We start from the raw sequence: 20,337 nt of genomic DNA on the forward strand, positions 1-20,337 counted from the left end.
GGGGGGGGAGGTTTCTGCTGTTTTGGTACGTTTGGTACTCTGAAAATTTTACCGCAAACTATTCTTGCAAAATCTGCATTCCAAAACCCGAATAGTGCTCTTATTTTCAAAGCCCTGCTGTGTGGCCAAATGGTAGTTTCTGAAGAAATATGATGCATCACCGCATTTTGTGAGAAATCTAACATTTCTAACATCCTAACAAAATAAAAGGAGGTTTGAAAATTAATGCTGACAAAAAGTACACACATGAAAAATGCTATTTATTAATGTTTTTGTGTGTTGCGACAAGTTGGTTTAAGGGTATAAGCAGTCAAAGAATAAAAATGACTAATATTTCAAAATTTTAAGCAAACTTTAGATATTTTCACAGAAAAAAACTAAAAGTTTATTGACCTAAATTTACAGTTAATGTAAAGTACAATGTGTCACAAAAAACACTTTCAGAATTACGGGGATATGTAGAAGCATTCCAGAGTTATTACTGCATAAAGTGATACATGTCATATTTTTTAACAAATGGGGCTTGGCCTTTTAGCTCAAAATAGGCTTGATAACTAATAGTTTAAACAAATGTATAGAAATAAAAACTGTAATATTAATTATTTTAAAATAATTTTCAATGACAATTGATGGTCATATTTCTGCTGACTAATTTGGAAAGAGTTAAGGTACAAAATCCACAAGAATTCAGGATGGCCGAGTGGTCTAAGGCGCTGCGTTCAAGTTGCAGTGTCTCTTGGAGGCGTGGGTTCAAATCCCATTTCTGACATCACCTTTTCGTTTCATGAAACTATACAGATTCCCTTCAGTTATTGATTAGATGGGGATCAAACCAAACTTAGCAATGATCCTTAAAAAACCTGATCCCAAAGTTATGACTACCTGGGAGTTTTTGGGGTGAATCTGAAATTGTCATCTATAAACGCAACTCTAGGATTTTGAAATAGGTTTTATGTGCATATGTTAGCTGTCTTGGCACCATAAAAATACTATGGGCGGTGAATGGGGAGGATTATTTCACCTCTTTGTGTTCTCTTTCCCTATTAGGTCGGAGATTCCACATCCTATGGGGCTGTTCTGGGAGATTTCTATAAACTGAATTGCAGGTAAGTCTAATTTCATATTTGTTTACCTCATTCCTCAATAGACCATAACAGTACTTAATAAACAAAAGCTGAAAAAGTAGGTAATCATAGAATAAAAAGTCTGAAATGCGCATGCGATACTGACATCTAAGTTTCAGCACATTTTGGGACAAACGTTTTCAAGATTGAAAGTTAACAATCATTAAAATATTTTCTCTAAATTTTTGTCTCCTTTTTTGCTCCAATTATTTGCATCTAATATCAAATAAAACTTGATGTAACATTATGCATGCACATTGTGTTCTATGTGCAACCATCACCTGTCTCATAAACACAGGGTTAGAATGAACGTGATGAATAGAGTCAAATTGGAAATGTAAAAAAATCTGTCAAAATTGCATTTTTTTTCTACTCATTCACAAAGAGTTAATGAAAGTTATTAAACATGTACAACAAAATGGCAGGAGTTTCAAATAGAAATCATGCTGCAAAAACTAGTCAAAGCAAAAATAAAAATATACATTTTCAGGGGTTTCGCTTGACATTTGCCGAGTGTCAAACACTCCTAAAGTTGTTTGTGTTTGGCCGAAATAGCTCAGTTGGGAGAGCGTTAGACTGAAGATCTAAAGGTCCCTGGTTCGATCCCGGGTTTCGGCAACAAAATTTTTCTTCACTGTTTACATTTTAAGGAGAAAATGAACAAAGCACATGGGCTGATGACTTAAAGAAAATGAAAAAAGGCCTAAAAATCTTAACTATCTACAGAAAATAAAATGTTGAAAAGATGAGAAATGGGAGCTTTTCCTTTTGAGCAAATTATTATTTTTTTTAAATTTTTCCTCTATTTTGTTTATTTCCATTTCACTAAGCTGTAAGAGGATTTAGTGGGAACCGGATAGCTGATACAGGCATCATGTATCAGACACTAGCTGAATGATTTCAGCCATGTATGTTTGACTATGAAATGCTGTGGTGTATATGAATTCATTGTGAGAAGTAATTTCTAAAATGGGGTCACTTTGGGGGGGGGGAGGTTTCTGCTGTTTTGGTACGTTTGGTACTCTGAAAATTTTACCGCAAACTATTCTTGCAAAATCTGCATTCCAAAACCCGAATAGTGCTCTTATTTTCAAAGCCCTGCTGTGTGGCCAAATGGTAGTTTCTGAAGAAATATGATGCATCACCGCATTTTGTGAGAAATCTAACATTTCTAACATCCTAACAAAATAAAAGGAGGTTTGAAAATTAATGCTGACAAAAAGTACACACATGAAAAATGCTATTTATTAATGTTTTTGTGTGTTGCGACAAGTTGGTTTAAGGGTATAAGCAGTCAAAGAATAAAAATGACTAATATTTCAAAATTTTAAGCAAACTTTAGACATTTTCACAGAAAAAAACTAAAAGTTTATTGACCTAAATTTACAGTTAATGTAAAGTACAATGTGTCACAAAAAACACTTTCAGAATTACGGGGATATGTAGAAGCATTCCAGAGTTATTACTGCATAAAGTGATACATGTCATATTTTTTAACAAATGGGGCTTGGCCTTTTAGCTCAAAATAGGCTTGATAACTAATAGTTTAAACAAATGTATAGAAATAAAAACTGTAATATTAATTATTTTAAAATAATTTTCAATGACAATTGATGGTCATATTTCTGCTGACTAATTTGGAAAGAGTTAAGGTACAAAATCCACAAGAATTCAGGATGGCCGAGTGGTCTAAGGTGCTGCGTTCAAGTCGCAGTCTCTCTTGGAGGCGTGGGTTCAAATCCCATTTCTGACATCACCTTTTCGTTTCATGAAACTATACAGATTCCCTTCAGTTATTGATTAGATGGGGATCAAACCAAACTTAGCAATGATCCTTAAAAAACCTGATCCCAAAGTTATGACTACCTGGGAGTTTTTAGGGTGAATCTGAAATTGTCATCTATAAACGCAACTCTAGGATTTTGAAATAGGTTTTATGTGCATATGTTAGCTGTCTTGGCACCATAAAAATACTATGGGCGGTGAATGGGGAGGATTATTTCACCTCTTTGTGTGCTCTTTCCCTATTAGGTCGGAGATTCCACATCCTATGGGGCTGTTCTGGGAGATTTCTATAAACTGAATTGCAGGTAAGTCTAATTTCATATTTGTTTACCTCATTCCTCAATAGACCATAACAGTACTTAATAAACAAAAGCTGAAAAAGTAGGTAATCATAGAATAAAAAGTCTGAAATGCGCATGCGATACTGACATCTAAGTTTCAGCACATTTTGGGACAAACGTTTTCAAGATTGAAAGTTAACAATCATTAAAATATTTTCTCTAAATTTTTGTCTCCTTTTTTGCTCCAATTATTTGCATCTAATACCAAATAAAACTTGATGTAACATTATGCATGCACATTGTGTTCTATGTGCAACCATCACCTGTCTCATAAACACAGGGTTAGAATGAACGTGATGAATAGAGTCAAATTGGAAATGTAAAAAAATCTGTCAAAATTGCATTTTTTTTCTACTCATTCACAAAGAGTTAATGAAAGTTATTAAACATGTACAACAAAATGGCAGGAGTTTCAAATAGAAATCATGCTGCAAAAACTAGTCAAAGCAAAAATAAAAATATACATTTTCAGGGGTTTCGCTTGACATTTGCCGAGTGTCAAACACTCCTAAAGTTGTTTCTGTTTGGCCGAAATAGCTCAGTTGGGAGAGCGTTAGACTGAAGATCTAAAGGTCCCTGGTTCGATCCCGGGTTTCGGCAACAAAATTTTTCTTCACTGTTTACATTTTAAGGAGAAAATGAACAAAGCACATGGGCTGATGACTTAAAGAAAATGAAAAAAGGCCTAAAAATCTTAACTATCTACAGAAAATAAAATGTTGAAAAGATGAGAAATGGGAGCTTTTCCTTTTGAGCAAATTATTTTTTTTTTTAAATTTTTCCTCTATTTTGTTTATTTCCATTTCACTAAGCTGTAAGAGGATTTAGTGGGAACCGGATAGCTGATACAGGCATCATGTATCAGACACTAGCTGAATGATTTCAGCCATGTATGTTTGACTATGAAATGCTGTGGTGTATATGAATTCATTGTGAGAAGTAATTTCTAAAATGTGGTCACTTTGGGGGGGGGGGTTTCTGCTGTTTTGGTACGTTTGGTACTCTGAAAATTTTACCGCAAACTATTCTTGCAAAATCTGCATTCCAAAACCCGAATAGTGCTCTTATTTTCAAAGCCCTGCTGTGTGGCCAAATGGTAGTTTCTGAAGAAATATGATGCATCACCGCATTTTGTGAGAAATCTAACATTTCTAACATCCTAACAAAATAAAAGGAGGTTTGAAAATTAATGCTGACAAAAAGTACACACATGAAAAATGCTATTTATTAATGTTTTTGTGTGTTGCGACAAGTTGGTTTAAGGGTATAAGCAGTCAAAGAATAAAAATGACTAATATTTCAAAATTTTAAGCAAACTTTAGATATTTTCACAGAAAAAAACTAAAAGTTTATTGACCTAAATTTACAGTTAATGTAAAGTACAATGTGTCACAAAAAACACTTTCAGAATTACGGGGATATGTAGAAGCATTCCAGAGTTATTACTGCATAAAGTGATACATGTCATATTTTTTAACAAATGGGGCTTGGCCTTTTAGCTCAAAATAGGCTTGATAACTAATAGTTTAAACAAATGTATAGAAATAAAAACTGTAATATTAATTATTTTAAAATAATTTTCAATGACAATTGATGGTCATATTTCTGCTGACTAATTTGGAAAGAGTTAAGGTACAAAATCCACAAGAATTCAGGATGGCCGAGCGGTCTAAGGCGCTGCGTTCAAGTCGCAGTCTCTCTTGGAGGCGTGGGTTCAAATCCCATTTCTGACATCACCTTTTCGTTTCATGAAACTATACAGATTCCCTTCAGTTATTGATTAGATGGGGATCAAACCAAACTTAGCAATGATCCTTAAAAAACCTGATCCCAAAGTTATGACTACCTGGGAGTTTTTGGGGTGAATCTGAAATTGTCATCTATAAACGCAACTCTAGGATTTTGAAATAGGTTTTATGTGCATATGTTAGCTGTCTTGGCACCATAAAAATACTATGGGCGGTGAATGGGGAGGATTATTTCACCTCTTTGTGTGCTCTTTCCCTATTAGGTCGGAGATTCCACATCCTATGGGGCTGTTCTGGGAGATTTCTATAAACTGAATTGCAGGTAAGTCTAATTTCATATTTGTTTACCTCATTCCTCAATAGACCATAACAGTACTTAATAAACAAAAGCTGAAAAAGTAGGTAATCATAGAATAAAAAGTCTGAAATGCGCATGCGATACTGACATCTAAGTTTCAGCACATTTTGGGACAAACGTTTTCAAGATTGAAAGTTAACAATCATTAAAATATTTTCTCTAAATTTTTGTCTCCTTTTTTGCTCCAATTATTTGCATCTAATATCAAATAAAACTTGATGTAACATTATGCATGCACATTGTGTTCTATGTGCAACCATCACCTGTCTCATAAACACAGGGTTAGAATGAACGTGATGAATAGAGTCAAATTGGAAATGTAAAAAAATCTGTCAAAATTGCATTTTTTTTCTACTCATTCACAAAGAGTTAATGAAAGTTATTAAACATGTACAACAAAATGGCAGGAGTTTCAAATAGAAATCATGCTGCAAAAACTAGTCAAAGCAAAAATAAAAATATACATTTTCAGGGGTTTCGCTTGACATTTGCCGAGTGTCAAACACTCCTAAAGTTGTTTCTGTTTGGCTGAAATAGCTCAGTTGGGAGAGCGTTAGACTGAAGATCTAAAAGGTCCCTGGTTCGATCCCGGGTTTCGGCAACAAAATTTTTCTTCACTGTTTACATTTTAAGGAGAAAATGAACAAAGCACATGGGCTGATGACTTAAAATGAAAAAAGGCCTAAAAATCTTAACTATCTACAGAAAATAAAATGTTGAAAAGATAAGAAATGGGAGCTTTTCCTTTTGAGCAAATTTTTTTTTTTTTTTAATTTTTCCTCTATTTTGTTTATTTCCATTTCACTAAGCTGTAAGAGGATTTAGTGGGAACCGGATAGCTGATACAGGCATCATGTATCAGACACTAGCTGAATGATTTCAGCCATGTATGTTTGACTATGAAATGCTGTGGTGTATATGAATTCATTGTGAGAAGTAATTTCTAAAATGGGGTCACTTTGGGGGGGGGGTTTCTGCTGTTTTGGTACGTTTGGTACTCTGAAAATTTTACCGCAAACTATTCTTGCAAAATCTGCATTCCAAAACCCGAATAGTGCTCTTATTTTCAAAGCCCTGCTGTGTGGCCAAATGGTAGTTTCTGAAGAAATATGATACATCACCGCATTTTGTGAGAAATCTAACATTTCTAACATCCTAACAAAATAAAAGGAGGTTTGAAAATTAATGCTGACAAAAAGTACACACATGAAAAATGCTATTTATTAATGTTTTTGTGTGTTGCGACAAGTTGGTTTAAGGGTATAAGCAGTCAAAGAATAAAAATGACTAATATTTCAAAATTTTAAGCAAACTTTAGATATTTTCACAGAAAAAAACTAAAAGTTTATTGACCTAAATTTACAGTTAATGTAAAGTACAATGTGTCACAAAAAACACTTTCAGAATTACGGGGATATGTAGAAGCATTCCAGAGTTATTACTGCATAAAGTGATACATGTCATATTTTTTAACAAATGGGGCTTGGCCTTTTAGCTCAAAATAGGCTTGATAACTAATAGTTTAAACAAATGTAAAGAAATAAAAACTGTAATATTAATTATTTTAAAATAATTTTCAATGACAATTGATGGTCATATTTCTGCTGACTAATTTGGAAAGAGTTAAGGTACAAAATCCACAAGAATTCAGGATGGCCGAGCGGTCTAAGGCGCTGCGTTCAAGTCGCAGTCTCTCTTGGAGGCGTGGGTTCAAATCCCACTTCTGATATCACCTTTTCGTTTCATGAAACTATACAGATTCCCTTCAGTTATTGATTAGATGGGGATCAAACCAAACTTAGCAATGATCCTTAAAAAACCTGATCCCAAAGTTATGACTACCTGGGAGTTTTTGGGGTGAATCTGAAATTGTCATCTATAAACGGAACTCTAGGATTTTGAAATAGGTTTTATGTGCATATGTTAGCTGTCTTGGCACCATAAAAATACTATGGGCGGTGAATGGGGAGGATTATTTCACCTCTTTGTGTTCTCTTTCCCTATTAGGTCGGAGATTCCACATCCTATGGGGCTGTTCTGGGAGATTTCTATAAACTGAATTGCAGGTAAGTCTAATTTCATATTTGTTTACCTCATTCCTCAATAGACCATAACAGTACTTAATAAACAAAAGCTGAAAAAGTAGGTAATCATAGAATAAAAAGTCTGAAATGCGCATGCGATACTGACATCTAAGTTTCAGCACATTTTGGGACAAACGTTTTCAAGATTGAAAGTTAACAATCATTAAAATATTTTCTCTAAATTTTTGTCTCCTTTTTTGCTCCAATTATTTGCATCTAATATCAAATAAAACTTGATGTAACATTATGCATGCACATTGTGTTCTATGTGCAACCATCACCTGTCTCATAAACACAGGGTTAGAATGAACGTGATGAATAGAGTCAAATTGGAAATGTAAAAAAATCTGTCAAAATTGCATTTTTTTTCTACTCATTCACAAAGAGTTAATGAAAGTTATTAAACATGTACAACAAAATGGCAGGAGTTTCAAATAGAAATCATGCTGCAAAAACTAGTCAAAGCAAAAATAAAAATATACATTTTCAGGGGTTTCGCTTGACATTTGCCGAGTGTGAAACACTCCTAAAGTTGTTTGTGATTGGCCGAAATAGCTCAGTTGGGAGAGCGTTAGACTGAATATCTAAAGGTCCCTGGTTCGATCCCGGGTTTCGGCAACAAAATTTTTCTTCACTGTTTACATTTTAAGGAGAAAATGAACAAAGCACATGGGCTGATGACTTAAAGAAAATGAAAAAAGGCCTAAAAATCTTAACTATCTACAGAAAATAAAATGTTGAAAAGATAAGAAATGGGAGCTTTTCCTTTTGAGCAAATTATTTATTTTTTTTAATTTTTCCTCTATTTTGTTTATTTCCATTTCACTAAGCTGTAAGAGGATTTAGTGGGAACCGGATAGCTGATACAGGCATCATGTATCAGACACTAGCTGAATGATTTCAGCCATGTATGTTTGACTATGAAATGCTGTGGTGTATATGAATTCATTGTGAGAAGTAATTTCTAAAATGGGGTCACTTTGGGGGGGGGGGTTTTCTGCTGTTTTGGTACGTTTGGTACTCTGAAAATTTTACCGCAAACTATTCTTGCAAAATCTGCATTCCAAAACCCGAATAGTGCTCTTATTTTCAAAGCCCTGCTGTGTGGCCAAATGGTAGTTTCTGAAGAAATATGATGCATCACCGCATTTTGTGAGAAATCTAACATTTCTAACATCCTAACAAAATAAAAGGAGGTTTGAAAATTAATGCTGACAAAAAGTACACACATGAAAAATGCTATTTATTAATGTTTTTGTGTGTTGCGACAAGTTGGTTTAAGGGTATAAGCAGTCAAAGAATAAAAATGACTAATATTTCAAAATTTTAAGCAAACTTTAGATATTTTCACAGAAAAAAACTAAAAGTTTATTGACCTAAATTTACAGTTAATGTAAAGTACAATGTGTCACAAAAAACACTTTCAGAATTACGGGGATATGTAGAAGCATTCCAGAGTTATTACTGCATAAAGTGATACATGTCATATTTTTTAACAAATGGGGCTTGGCCTTTTAGCTCAAAATAGGCTTGATAACTAATAGTTTAAACAAATGTATAGAAATAAAAACTGTAATATTAATTATTTTAAAATAATTTTCAATGACAATTGATGGTCATATTTCTGCTGACTAATTTGGAAAGAGTTAAGGTACAAAATCCACAAGAATTCAGGATGGCCGAGTGGTCTAAGGCGCTGCGTTCAAGTCGCAGTCTCTCTTGGAGGCGTGGGTTCAAATCCCATTTCTGACATCACCTTTTCGTTTCATGAAACTATACAGATTCCCTTCAGTTATTGATTAGATGGGGATCAAACCAAACTTAGCAATGATCCTTAAAAAACCTGATCCCAAAGTTATGACTACCTGGGAGTTTTTGGGGTGAATCTGAAATTGTCATCTTTAAACGGAACTCTAGGATTTTGAAATAGGTTTTATGTGCATATGTTAGCTGTCTTGGCACCATAAAAATACTATGGGCGGTGAATGGGGAGGATTATTTCACCTCTTTGTGTTCTCTTTCCCTATTAGGTCGGAGATTCCACATCCTATGGGGCTGTTCTGGGAGATTTCTATAAACTGAATTGCAGGTAAGTCTAATTTCATATTTGTTTACCTCATTCCTCAATAGACCATAACAGTACTTAATAAACAAAAGCTGAAAAAGTAGGTAATCATAGAATAAAAAGTCTGAAATGCGCATGCGATACTGACATCTAAGTTTCAGCACATTTTGGGACAAACGTTTTCAAGATTGAAAGTTAACAATCATTAAAATATTTTCTCTAAATTTTTGTCTCCTTTTTTGCTCCAATTATTTGCATCTAATATCAAATAAAACTTGATGTAACATTATGCATGCACATTGTGTTCTATGTGCAACCATCACCTGTCTCATAAACACAGGGTTAGAATGAACGTGATGAATAGAGTCAAATTGGAAATGTAAAAAAATCTGTCAAAATTGCATTTTTTTTCTACTCATTCACAAAGAGTTAATGAAAGTTATTAAACATGTACAACAAAATGGCAGGAGTTTCAAATAGAAATCATGCTGCAAAAACTAGTCAAAGCAAAAATAAAAATATACATTTTCAGGGGTTTCGCTTGACATTTGCCGAGTGTCAAACACTCCTAAAGTTGTTTGTGTTTGGCCGAAATAGCTCAGTTGGGAGAGCGTTAGACTGAAGATCTAAAGGTCCCTGGTTCGATCCCGGGTTTCGGCAACAAAATTTTTCTTCACTGTTTACATTTTAAGGAGAAAATGAACAAAGCACATGGGCTGATGACTTAAAATGAAAAAAGGCCTAAAAATCTTAACTATCTACAGAAAATAAAATGTTGAAAAGATAAGAAATGGGAGCTTTTCCTTTTGAGCAAATTATTATTTTTTTTTAATTTTTCCTCTATTTTGTTTATTTCCATTTCACTAAGCTGTAAGAGGATTTAGTGGGAACCGGATAGCTGATACAGGCATCATGTATCAGACACTAGCTGAATGATTTCAGCCATGTATGTTTGACTATGAAATGCTGTGGTGTATATGAATTTATTGTGAGAAGTAATTTCTAAAATGGGGTCACTTTGGGGGGGGGGGGGTTTCTGCTGTTTTGGTACGTTTGGTACTCTGAAAATTTTACCGCAAACTATTCTTGAAAAATCTGCATTCCAAAACCCGAATAGTGCTCTTATTTTAAAAGCCCTGCTGTGTGGCCAAATGGTAGTTTCTGAAGAAATATGATGCATCACCGCATTTTGTGAGAAATCTAACATTTCTAACATCCTAACAAAATAAAAGGAGGTTTGAAAATTAATGCTGACAAAATGTACACACATGAAAAATGCTATTTATTAATGTTTTTGTGTGTTGCGACAAGTTGGTTTAAGGGTATAAGCAGACAAAGAACAAAAATGACTAATATTTCAAAATTTTAAGCAAACTTTAGATATTTTCACAGAAAAAAACTAAAAGTTTATTGACCTAAATTTACAGTTAATGTAAAGTACAATGTGTCACAAAAAACACTTTCAGAATTACGGGGATATGTAGAAGCATTCCAGAGTTATTACTGCATAAAGTGATACATGTCATATTTTTTAACAAATGGGGCTTGGCCTTTTAGCTCAAAATAGGCTTGATAACTAATAGTTTAAACAAATGTAAAGAAATAAAAACTGTAATATTAATTATTGATTGATTAGATGGGGCTCAAACCAAACTTAGCAATGGGCCTTAAAAAACCTGATCCCAAAGTTATGACTACCTGGGAGTTTTGGGGGTGAATCTGAAATTGTCATCTATAAACAGAACTCTAGGATTGTGAAATAGGTTTTATGTGCATATGTTAGCTGTTAATGAAAGTTATTAAACATGTACAACAAAATGGCAGGAGTTTCAAATAGAAATCATGCTGCAAAAACTAGTCAAAGCAAAAATAAAAATATACATTTTCAGGGGTTTCGCTTGACATTTGCCGTGTCAAACACTCCTAAAGTTAAAGGTACAAAATCCACAAGAAGTCAGGATGGCCGAGCGGTCTAAGGCGCTGCGTTCAGGTCGCAGTCTCTCTTGGAGGCGTGGGTTCAAATCCCACTTCTGACATCACCTTTTCGTTTCATGAAACTATACAGATTCCCTTCAGTTATTGATTAGATGGGGCTCAAACCAAACTTAGCAATGGCAATTAAAAAACCTGATCCCAAAGTTATGACTACCTGGGAGTTTTTGGGGTGAATCTGAAATTGTCATCTATAAACGGAACTCTATGATTGTGAAATAGGTTTATATGTGCATATGTTAGCTGTCTTGGCACCATAAAAATACTATGGGCGGTGAATGGGGAGGATTATTTCACCTCTTTGTGTTCTCTTTCCCTATTAGGTCGGAGATTCCACATCCTATGGGGCTGTTCTGGGAGATTTCTATAAACTGAATTGCAGGTAAGTCTAATTTCATATTTGTTTACCTCATTCCTCAATAGACCATAACATTACTTAATAAACAAAAGCTGAAAAAGTAGGTAATCATAGATTAAAAAGTCTGAAATGCGCATGCAATACTGACATCTAAGTTTCAGCAAATTTTGGGACAAACGTTTTCACATTTTTCCTCTATTTTGTTTATTTCCATTTCACTAAGCTGTAAGAGGATTTAATGGGAACCGGATAGCTAATACAGGCATCATGTATCAGACACTAGCTGAATGATTTCAGCCATGTATGTTTGACTATGAAATGCTGTGGTGTATATGAATTTATTGTGAGAAGTAATTTCTAAAATGGGGTTACTTTGGGGGGGGTTTCTGCTGTTTTGGTACGTTTGGTACTCTGAAAATTTTACCGCAAACTATTCTTGCAAAATCTGCATTCCAAAACCTAATAGTGCTCTTATTTTAAAAGCCCTGCTGTGTGGCCAAATGGTAGTTTCTGAAGAAATATGATGCATCACCGCATTTTGTGAGAAATCTAACATTTCTAACATCCTAACAAAATAAAAGGAGGTTTGAAAATTAATGCTGACAAAAAGTACACACATGAAAAATGCTATTTATTAATGTTTTTGTGTGTTGCGACAAGTTGGTTTAAGGGTATAAGCAGACAAAGAACAAAAATGACTAATATTTCAAAATTTTAAGCAAACTTTAGATATTTTCACAGAAAAAACTAAAAGTTTATTGACCTAAATTTACAGTTAATGTAAAGTACAATGTGTCACAAAAAAACACTTTCAGAATTACGGGGATATGTAGAAGCATTCCAGAGTTATTACTGCATAAAGTGATACATGTCATATTTTTTAACAAATGGGGCTTGGCCTTTTAGCTCAAAATAGGCTTGATAACTAATAGTTTAAACAAATGTATAGAAATAAAAACTGTAATATTAATTATTTTAAAATAATTTTCAATGACAATTGATGGTCATATTTCTGCTGACTAATTTGGAAAGAGTTAAGGTACAAAATCCACTAGAAGTTAGGATGGCCGAGCGGTCTAAGGCGCTGCGTTCAGGTCGCAGTCTCTCTTGGAGGCGTGGGTTCAAATCCCACTTCTGACATCAATATTTCGTTTAATGAAACTATACAGATTCCCTTCAGTTATTGATTAGATGGGGCTCAAACCAAACTTAGCAATGGGCCTTAAAAAACCTGATCCCAAAGTTATGACTACCTGGGAGTTTTTGGGGTGAATCTGAAATTGTCATCTATAAACGGAACTCTAGGATTGTGAAATAGGTTTTATGTGCATATGTTAGCTGTCTTGGCACCATAAAAATACTATGGGCGGTGAATGGGGAGGATTATTTCACCTCTTTGTGTTCTCTTTCCCTATTAGGTCGGAGATTCCACATCCTATGGGGCTGTTCTGGGAGATTTCTATAAACTGAATTGCAGGTAAGTCTAATTTCATATTTGTTTACCTCATTCCTCAATAGACCATAACAGTACTTAATAAACAAAAGCTGAAAAAGTAGGTAATCATAGATTAAAAAGTCTGAAATGCGCATGCGATACTGACATCTAAGTTTCAGCACATTTTGGGACAAACGTTTTCACATTGAAAGTTAACAATCATTAAAATATTTTCTCTAAATTTTTGTCTCCTTTTTTGCTCCAATTATTTGCATCTAATATCAAATAAAACTTGATGTAACATTATGCATGCACATTGTGTTTTATGTGCAACCATCACCTGTCTCATAAACACAGAATGAACGTGATGAATAGAGTCAAATTGGAAATGTAAAAAAATCTGTCAAAATTGCATTTTTTTTCTACTCATTCACAAAGAGTTAATGAAAGTTATTAAACATGTACAACAAAATGGCAGGAGTTTCAAATAGAAATCATGCTGCAAAAACTAGTCAAAGCAAAAATAAAAATATACATTTTCAGGGGTTTTGCTTGACATTTGCCGAGTGTCAAACACTCCTAAAGTTGTTTGTGTTTGGCCGAAATAGCTCAGTTGGGAGAGCGTTAGACTGAAAATCTAAAGGTCCCTGGTTCGATCTCGGGTATCGGCAACATACTTTTTCTTCACTGTTTACATTTTAAGGAGAAAATGAACAAAGCACATGGGCTGATGACTTAAAGTAAATGAAAAAAGGCCTAAAAATCTTAACTATCTACAGAAAATAAAATGTTGAAAAGATGAGAAATGGGAGCTTTTCCTTTTGAGCAAATTATTTTTTTTTTTATTTTTTCCTCTATTTTGTTTATTTCCATTTCACTAAGCTGTAAGAGGATTTAATGGGAACCGGATAGCTGATACAGGCATCATGTATCAGACACTAGCTGAATGATTTCAGCCATGTATGTTTGACTATGAAATGCTGTGGTGTATATGAATTCATTGTGAGAAGTAATTTCTAAAATGGGGTCACTTTGGGGGGGGGTTTCTGCTGTTTTGGTACGTTTGGTACTCTGAAAATTTTACCGCAAACTATTCTTGCAAAATCTGCATTCCAAAACCCGAATAGTGCTCTTATTTTCAAAACCCTGCTGTGTGGCCAAAAGGTAGTTTCTGAAGAAATATGATGCATCACCGCATTTTGTGAGAAATCTAACATTTCTAACATCCTAACAAAATAAAAGGAGGTTTGAAAATTAATGCTGACAAAAAGTACACACATGAAAAATGCTATTTATTAATGTTTTTGTGTGTTGCGACAAGTTGGTTTAAGGGTATAAGCAGTCAAAGAACAAAAATGACTAATATTTCAAAATTTTAAGCAAACTTTAGATATTTTCACAGAAAAAAACTAAAAGTTTATTGACCTAAATTTACAGTTAATGTAAAGTACAATGTGTCACAAAAAAACACTTTCAGAATTATGGGGATATGTAGAAGCATTCCAGAGTTATTACTGCATAAAGTGATACATGTCATATTTTTTAACAAATGGGGCTTGGCCTTTTAGCTCAAAATAGGCTGGATAACTAATAGTTTAAACAAATGTAAAGAAATAAAAACTGTAATATTAATTATTGATTGATTAGATGGGGCTCAAACCAAACTTAGCAATGGGCCTTAAAAAACCTGATCCCAAAGTTATGACTACCTGGGAGTTTTTGGGGTGAATCTGAAATTGTCATCTATAAACAGAACTCTAGGATTGTGAAATAGGTTTTATGTGCATATGTTAGCTGTTAATGAAAGTTATTAAACATGTACAACAAAATGGCAGGAGTTTCAAATAGAAATCATGCTGCAAAAACTAGTCAAAGCAAAAATAAAAATATACATTTTCAGGGGTTTCGCTTGACATTTGCCGTGTCAAACACTCCTAAAGTTAAAGGTACAAAATCCACAAGAAGTCAGGATGGCCGAGCGGTCTAAGGCGCTGCGTTCAGCGTTCACTCATGGAGGCGTGGGTTCAAATCCCACTTCGGACATCACCTTTTCGTTTCATGAAACTATACAGATTCCCTTCAGTTATTGATTAGATGGGGCTCAAACCAAACTTAGCAATGGGCCTTAACCCCTTCCCGACCCATGACACCACGTAGGCATCATGAAAGTCGGTGCCATTCCGACCCATGACGCCTATGCGGCGTCATTGAAAGATCGCGTCCCTGCAGATGCGGTGAAAGGGTTAACTCCCATTTCACCCGCTCTGCAGGGACAGGGGGAGTGGTAGTTTAGCCCAGGGGGGGTGGCTTCACCCCCTCGTGGCTACGATCGCTCTGATTGGCTGTTGAAAGTGAAACTGCCAATCAGAGCGATTTGTAATATTTCACCTATTATAACGGGTGAAATATTACAATCCAGCCATGGCCGATGCTGAAATATCATCGGCCATGGCTGGAAATACTAGTGTGCCCCCACCCCACCCCTCCGATCGCCCCCCCCAGCCCTCCGATCTGGCCGGTACACTGCTCCGGCTCCCCTCCGTCCTGTGCTCCGCTCCCCCCCGTGCTCTTGTCCGCTCCCCCCGTGCTCCAATCACCCCCCCGTGCTCCAATCACCCCCCCTGCACTCCGATCCACCCCCCCGGTGCTCCGTTCCACCCCCCCGTGCTCCATTCCAGCCCCCCCGTGCTCCGTTCCACCCCTCCCGCACTCCGATTCCCCCCCGTGCTCCGATCCCCCCGTGGTCCCCCCCCACCCCATCATACTTACCGATCCAGCCGGGGTCCCGTCCGTCTTCTCCCTGGGCGCCGCCATCTTCCAAAATGGCGGGCGCATGCGCAGTGCGCCCGCCGAATCTGCCGGCCGGCAGATTCGTTCCAAAGTGCATTTTGATCACTGAGATAGATTATATCTCAGTGATCAAAATAAAAAAAATAATAAATGACCCCCCCCTTTTGTCACCCCCATAGGTAGGGACAATAAAAAAATAAAGAATTTTTTTTTTCCACTAATGTTAGAATAGGGTTAGGGTTAGGGTTAGGGGTAGGGTTAGGGGTAGGGTTAGGGTTAGGGCTAGGGGTAGGGGTAGGGGTAGGGTTAGGGGTAGGGTTAGGGTTAGGGTTAGGGCTAGGGGTAGGGTTAGGGTTAGGGCTAGGGTTAGGGTTTCGGTATGTGCACACGTATTCTGGTCCTCTGCGGATTTTTCCGCTGCGGATTTGATAAATCCGCAGTGCTAAACCGCTGCGGATTTCATAAATCCGCAGTGCTAAACCGCTGCGGATTTATGGCGGATTTACCGCGGTTTTTCTGCGCATTTCACTGCGGTTTTACAACTGCGATTTTCTATTTGAGCAGTTGTAAAACCGCTGCGGAATCCGCACAAAGAAGTGACATGCTGCGGAATGTAAACCGCTGCGTTTCCGTGCAGTTTTTCCGCAGCATGTGTACAGCGATTTTTGTTTCCCGTAGGTTTACATTGAACTGTAAACTCATGGGAAACTGCTGCGGATCCGCAGCGTTTTCCGCAGCGTGTGCACATACCTTTAGAATTAGGCTATGTGCACACGGTGCGGATTTGGCTGCGGATCCGCAGCAGAGTTCCATCAGGTTTACAGTACCATGTAAACATATGAAAAACCAAATCCGCTGTGCCCATGGTGCGGAAAATACCGTGCGGAAACGCTGCGTTGTATTTTCCGCAGCATGTCAATTCTTTGTGCGGATTCCGCAGCGTTTTACACCTGTTCCTCAATAGGAATCTGCAGGTGAAATCCGCACAAAAAACACTGGAAATCCGCGGAAAATCCGCAGGTAAAACGCAGTGCCTTTTACCCGCGGATTTTTCAAAAATGGTGCGAAAATATCTCACACGAATCCGCAACGTGGGCACATAGCCTTAGGGTTAGGGTTGGAATTAGGGTTGTGGTTATGGTTAGGGGTGTGTTGGGGTTAGGGTTGTGGTTAGGCGTGTGTTGCGGTTAGGGTTGTGTTTAGGGTTATGGCTACAGTTGGGATTAGGGTTAGGGGTGTGTTGGGGTTAGTGTTGGAGGTAGAATTGAGGGTTTACCACTGTTTAGGCACATCAGGGGTCTCCAAACGCAACATGGCGCCACCATTGATTCCAGCCAATCTCGTATTCAAAAAGTCAAATGGTGCTCCCTCACTTCCGAGCCCTGACGTGTGCCCAAACAGTGGTTTACCCCCACATATGGGGTACCAGCATACTCAGGACAAACTGCGCAACAATTACTGGGGTCCAATTTCTCCTGTTACCCTTGTGAATCAAAAAAAATGCTTGCTAAAACATAATTTTTGAGGAAAGAAAAATGATTTTTTATTTTCACGGCTCTGCGTTGTAAACGTCTGTGAAGCACTTGGGGGTTCAAAGTGCTCACCACTAGTGTTGAGCATTCCGATACCGCAAGTATCGGGTATCGGCCGATACTTGCGGTATCGGAATTCCGATACCGAGATCCGATATTTTTGTGATATCGGGTATCGGTATCGGAAGTGTAAAATAAAGAATTAAAATAAAAAATATTGTTATATTCACCTCTCCGGCGGCCCCTGGACATCAACGGGAGGATCCGGCGTCCGGCACGGCTTCTTTCTTCAAAATGCGCGCCTTTAGGACCTGTGGAATGACGTCCCGGCTTCTGATTGGTCGCGTGCCGCCCATGTGACCGCCACGCGACCAATCAGAAGCCGCGACGTCATTCCTCAGCTAAAGTCCTAGAATGAGCGCCTTCTAGGACCTGAGGAATGACGTCGCGGCTTCTGATTGGTCGCGTGGCGGTCACATGGGCGGCACGCGACCAATCAGAAGCCGGGACGTCATTCCACAGGTCCTGAAGGCGCGCATTTTGAAGAAAGAAGCCGTGCCGGACGCCGGATCCTCCCGCTGATGTCCAGGGGCCGCCGGAGAGGTGAATATAACAATATTTTTTATTTTAATTCTTTATTTTACACTTTAATATGGATCCCAGGGCCTGAAGGAGAGTTTCCTCTCCTTCAGACCCTGGGATCCATGAGGATACATTCCGATACTTGATGTCCCATTGACTTGTATTGGTATCGGATATCGGTATCGGCGATATCCGATATTTTTCGGGTATCGGCCGATACTATCCGATACCGATACTTTCAAGTATCGGACGGTATCGCTCAACACTACTCACCACATATCTAGATAAGTTCCTTGGGGGGTCTAATTTCTAAAATGGGGTCACTTGTGGGGGTTTCTACTGTTTAGGCACACCAGGGGCTCTGCAAACGCAACGTGACACCCGCAGACCATTCCATCAAAGTCTGCATTTCAAAAGTCACTACTTCCCTTCTGAGCCCCGACGTGTGCCCAAACAGTGGTTTACCCCCACTCATGGGGTATCAGCGTACTCAGTAGAAACTGGACAACAACTTTTGGGGTCCAATTTCTCCTGTAACCCTTGGGAAAATAAAAAATTCTGGGCTAAATAATTATTTTTGAGGAAAGAAAACGTATTTATTATTTTCACGGCTCTGCATTATAAACTTCTATGAAGCACTTGGGGGTTCAAAGTGCTCACCACACATCTAGATAAGTTCCTTTCGGGGTCTAGTTTCCAAAATGGGGTCACTTGTGGGGGGTTTCTACTGTTTAGGCACATCAGGGGCTCTGCAAACGCAACGTGACGCCCGCAGAGCATTCCATCATAGTCTGCATTTCCAAACGTCACTACTTCAATTCCAAGCCCCGGCATGTGCCCAAACAGTAGTTTACCCCCACATATGGGGTATTACCGTACTTAGGAGAAACTGGACAACAAATATTGGGGTCAAATTTCTCCAGTTACCCTTGGGAAAATTAAAAAATTCTGGGCTAAATAATTATTTTTGAGGAAAGAAAACGTATTTATTATTTTCACGGCTCTGCATTATAAACTTCTATGAAGCGCTTGGGGGGTTCAAAGTGCTCACCACACATCTAGATAAGTTCCTTTCGGGGTATAGTTTCCAAAATGCGGTCACTTGTGGGGGGTTTCTACTGTTAAGCCACATCAGGGGCTCTGCAAACGCAACGTGACGCCCACAGAGCATTCCATCAAAGTCTGCATTTCAAAACGTCACTACTTCACTTCCGAGCCCCGGCATGTGCCCAAACAGTGATTTACCCCCACATATGGGGTATCATCGTACTCAGGAGAAACTGGACAACAACTTTTGGGGTCAAATTTCTCCTGTTACCCTTGGGAAAATAAAAAATTGCAGGCTAAAAGATCATTTTTGAGAAAATAATTTTTTTTTTTTCATGGCTCTGCGTTATAAACTTCTGTGAAGCACTTGGGGGTTCAAAGTCCTCACCACACATCTAGATTAGTTCCTTTGGGGGTCTAGTTTCCAAAATGGTGTCATTTCTGGGGGATCTCCAATGTTTAGGCACACAGGGGCTCTCCAAACGTGACATGGTGTCCGCTAATGATTGGAGCTAATTTTCCATTTAAAAAGCCAAATGGCGTGCCATCCCTTCCGAGCCCTGCCGTGCGCCCAAACAGTGGTTTACCCCCACATATTGGGTATCTGCGTACTCAGGACAAACAGGACAACAATATTTGGGGTCCAATTTCTCCTATTATCCTTGGCAAAATAGGAAATTCCAGGCTAAAAAATCATTTTTGAGGAAAGAAAAATTATTTTTTATTTTCATGGCTCTGCGTTATAAACTTCTGTGAAGCACCTGGGGGTTTAAAGTGCTCAATATGCATCTAGATAAGTTCCTTGGGGGGTCTAGTTTCCAAAATGGGGTCACTTGTGGCGGAGCTCAAATGTTTAGGCACACAGGGGCTCTCCAAACGCGACATGGTGTCCGCTAACAATTGGAGCTAATTTTCCATTCAAAAAGTCAAATGGCGCGCCTTCCCTTCCGAGCCCTGCCGAGTGCCCAAACAGTGGTTTACCCCCACATATGAGGTATCAACGTACTCGGGAGAAATTGCCCATCAAATTTTATGATCCATTTTACCCTACTGCCCATGTGAAAATGAAAAAATTGAGGCGAAAAGAATTTTTTTG

At 37.7% G+C, this 20,337-nt stretch overlaps 13 non-coding genes across 13 annotated transcripts; all 13 read left to right on the forward strand.

The window, feature by feature from the left end:
* The first annotated feature begins 686 nt into the window (after nt 1-686).
* TRNAL-CAA (transfer RNA leucine (anticodon CAA)) lies at nt 687-769 on the forward strand. The gene has a single exon. It is a non-coding gene; the product is annotated as a tRNA-Leu (tRNA).
* Nucleotides 770-1,669: 900 nt separating this feature from the next.
* TRNAF-GAA (transfer RNA phenylalanine (anticodon GAA)) lies at nt 1,670-1,742 on the forward strand. The gene has a single exon. It is a non-coding gene; the product is annotated as a tRNA-Phe (tRNA).
* A 1,052-nt stretch (nt 1,743-2,794) lies between these two features.
* Nucleotides 2,795-2,877, forward strand: TRNAL-CAA (transfer RNA leucine (anticodon CAA)). Its single transcript has one exon. It is a non-coding gene; the product is annotated as a tRNA-Leu (tRNA).
* A 900-nt stretch (nt 2,878-3,777) lies between these two features.
* TRNAF-GAA (transfer RNA phenylalanine (anticodon GAA)) lies at nt 3,778-3,850 on the forward strand. The gene has a single exon. It is a non-coding gene; the product is annotated as a tRNA-Phe (tRNA).
* Nucleotides 3,851-4,900: 1,050 nt separating this feature from the next.
* On the forward strand, nt 4,901-4,983 carry TRNAL-CAA (transfer RNA leucine (anticodon CAA)). The gene has a single exon. It is a non-coding gene; the product is annotated as a tRNA-Leu (tRNA).
* Nucleotides 4,984-5,883: 900 nt separating this feature from the next.
* Nucleotides 5,884-5,957, forward strand: TRNAF-GAA (transfer RNA phenylalanine (anticodon GAA)). Its single transcript has one exon. It is a non-coding gene; the product is annotated as a tRNA-Phe (tRNA).
* Nucleotides 5,958-7,002: 1,045 nt separating this feature from the next.
* On the forward strand, nt 7,003-7,085 carry TRNAL-CAA (transfer RNA leucine (anticodon CAA)). The gene has a single exon. It is a non-coding gene; the product is annotated as a tRNA-Leu (tRNA).
* A 900-nt stretch (nt 7,086-7,985) lies between these two features.
* TRNAF-GAA (transfer RNA phenylalanine (anticodon GAA)) lies at nt 7,986-8,058 on the forward strand. The gene has a single exon. It is a non-coding gene; the product is annotated as a tRNA-Phe (tRNA).
* Nucleotides 8,059-9,109: 1,051 nt separating this feature from the next.
* TRNAL-CAA (transfer RNA leucine (anticodon CAA)) lies at nt 9,110-9,192 on the forward strand. Its single transcript has one exon. It is a non-coding gene; the product is annotated as a tRNA-Leu (tRNA).
* A 900-nt stretch (nt 9,193-10,092) lies between these two features.
* TRNAF-GAA (transfer RNA phenylalanine (anticodon GAA)) lies at nt 10,093-10,165 on the forward strand. Its single transcript has one exon. It is a non-coding gene; the product is annotated as a tRNA-Phe (tRNA).
* A 1,293-nt stretch (nt 10,166-11,458) lies between these two features.
* On the forward strand, nt 11,459-11,541 carry TRNAL-CAG (transfer RNA leucine (anticodon CAG)). The gene has a single exon. It is a non-coding gene; the product is annotated as a tRNA-Leu (tRNA).
* A 1,371-nt stretch (nt 11,542-12,912) lies between these two features.
* On the forward strand, nt 12,913-12,995 carry TRNAL-CAG (transfer RNA leucine (anticodon CAG)). Its single transcript has one exon. It is a non-coding gene; the product is annotated as a tRNA-Leu (tRNA).
* Nucleotides 12,996-13,888: 893 nt separating this feature from the next.
* TRNAF-GAA (transfer RNA phenylalanine (anticodon GAA)) lies at nt 13,889-13,961 on the forward strand. The gene has a single exon. It is a non-coding gene; the product is annotated as a tRNA-Phe (tRNA).
* Nucleotides 13,962-20,337: the final 6,376 nt, after the last annotated feature.

Source organism: Ranitomeya imitator, chromosome 10 (genome assembly GCF_032444005.1).
Source record: "Ranitomeya imitator isolate aRanImi1 chromosome 10, aRanImi1.pri, whole genome shotgun sequence".
NCBI lineage: Eukaryota > Metazoa > Chordata > Amphibia > Anura > Dendrobatidae > Ranitomeya > Ranitomeya imitator.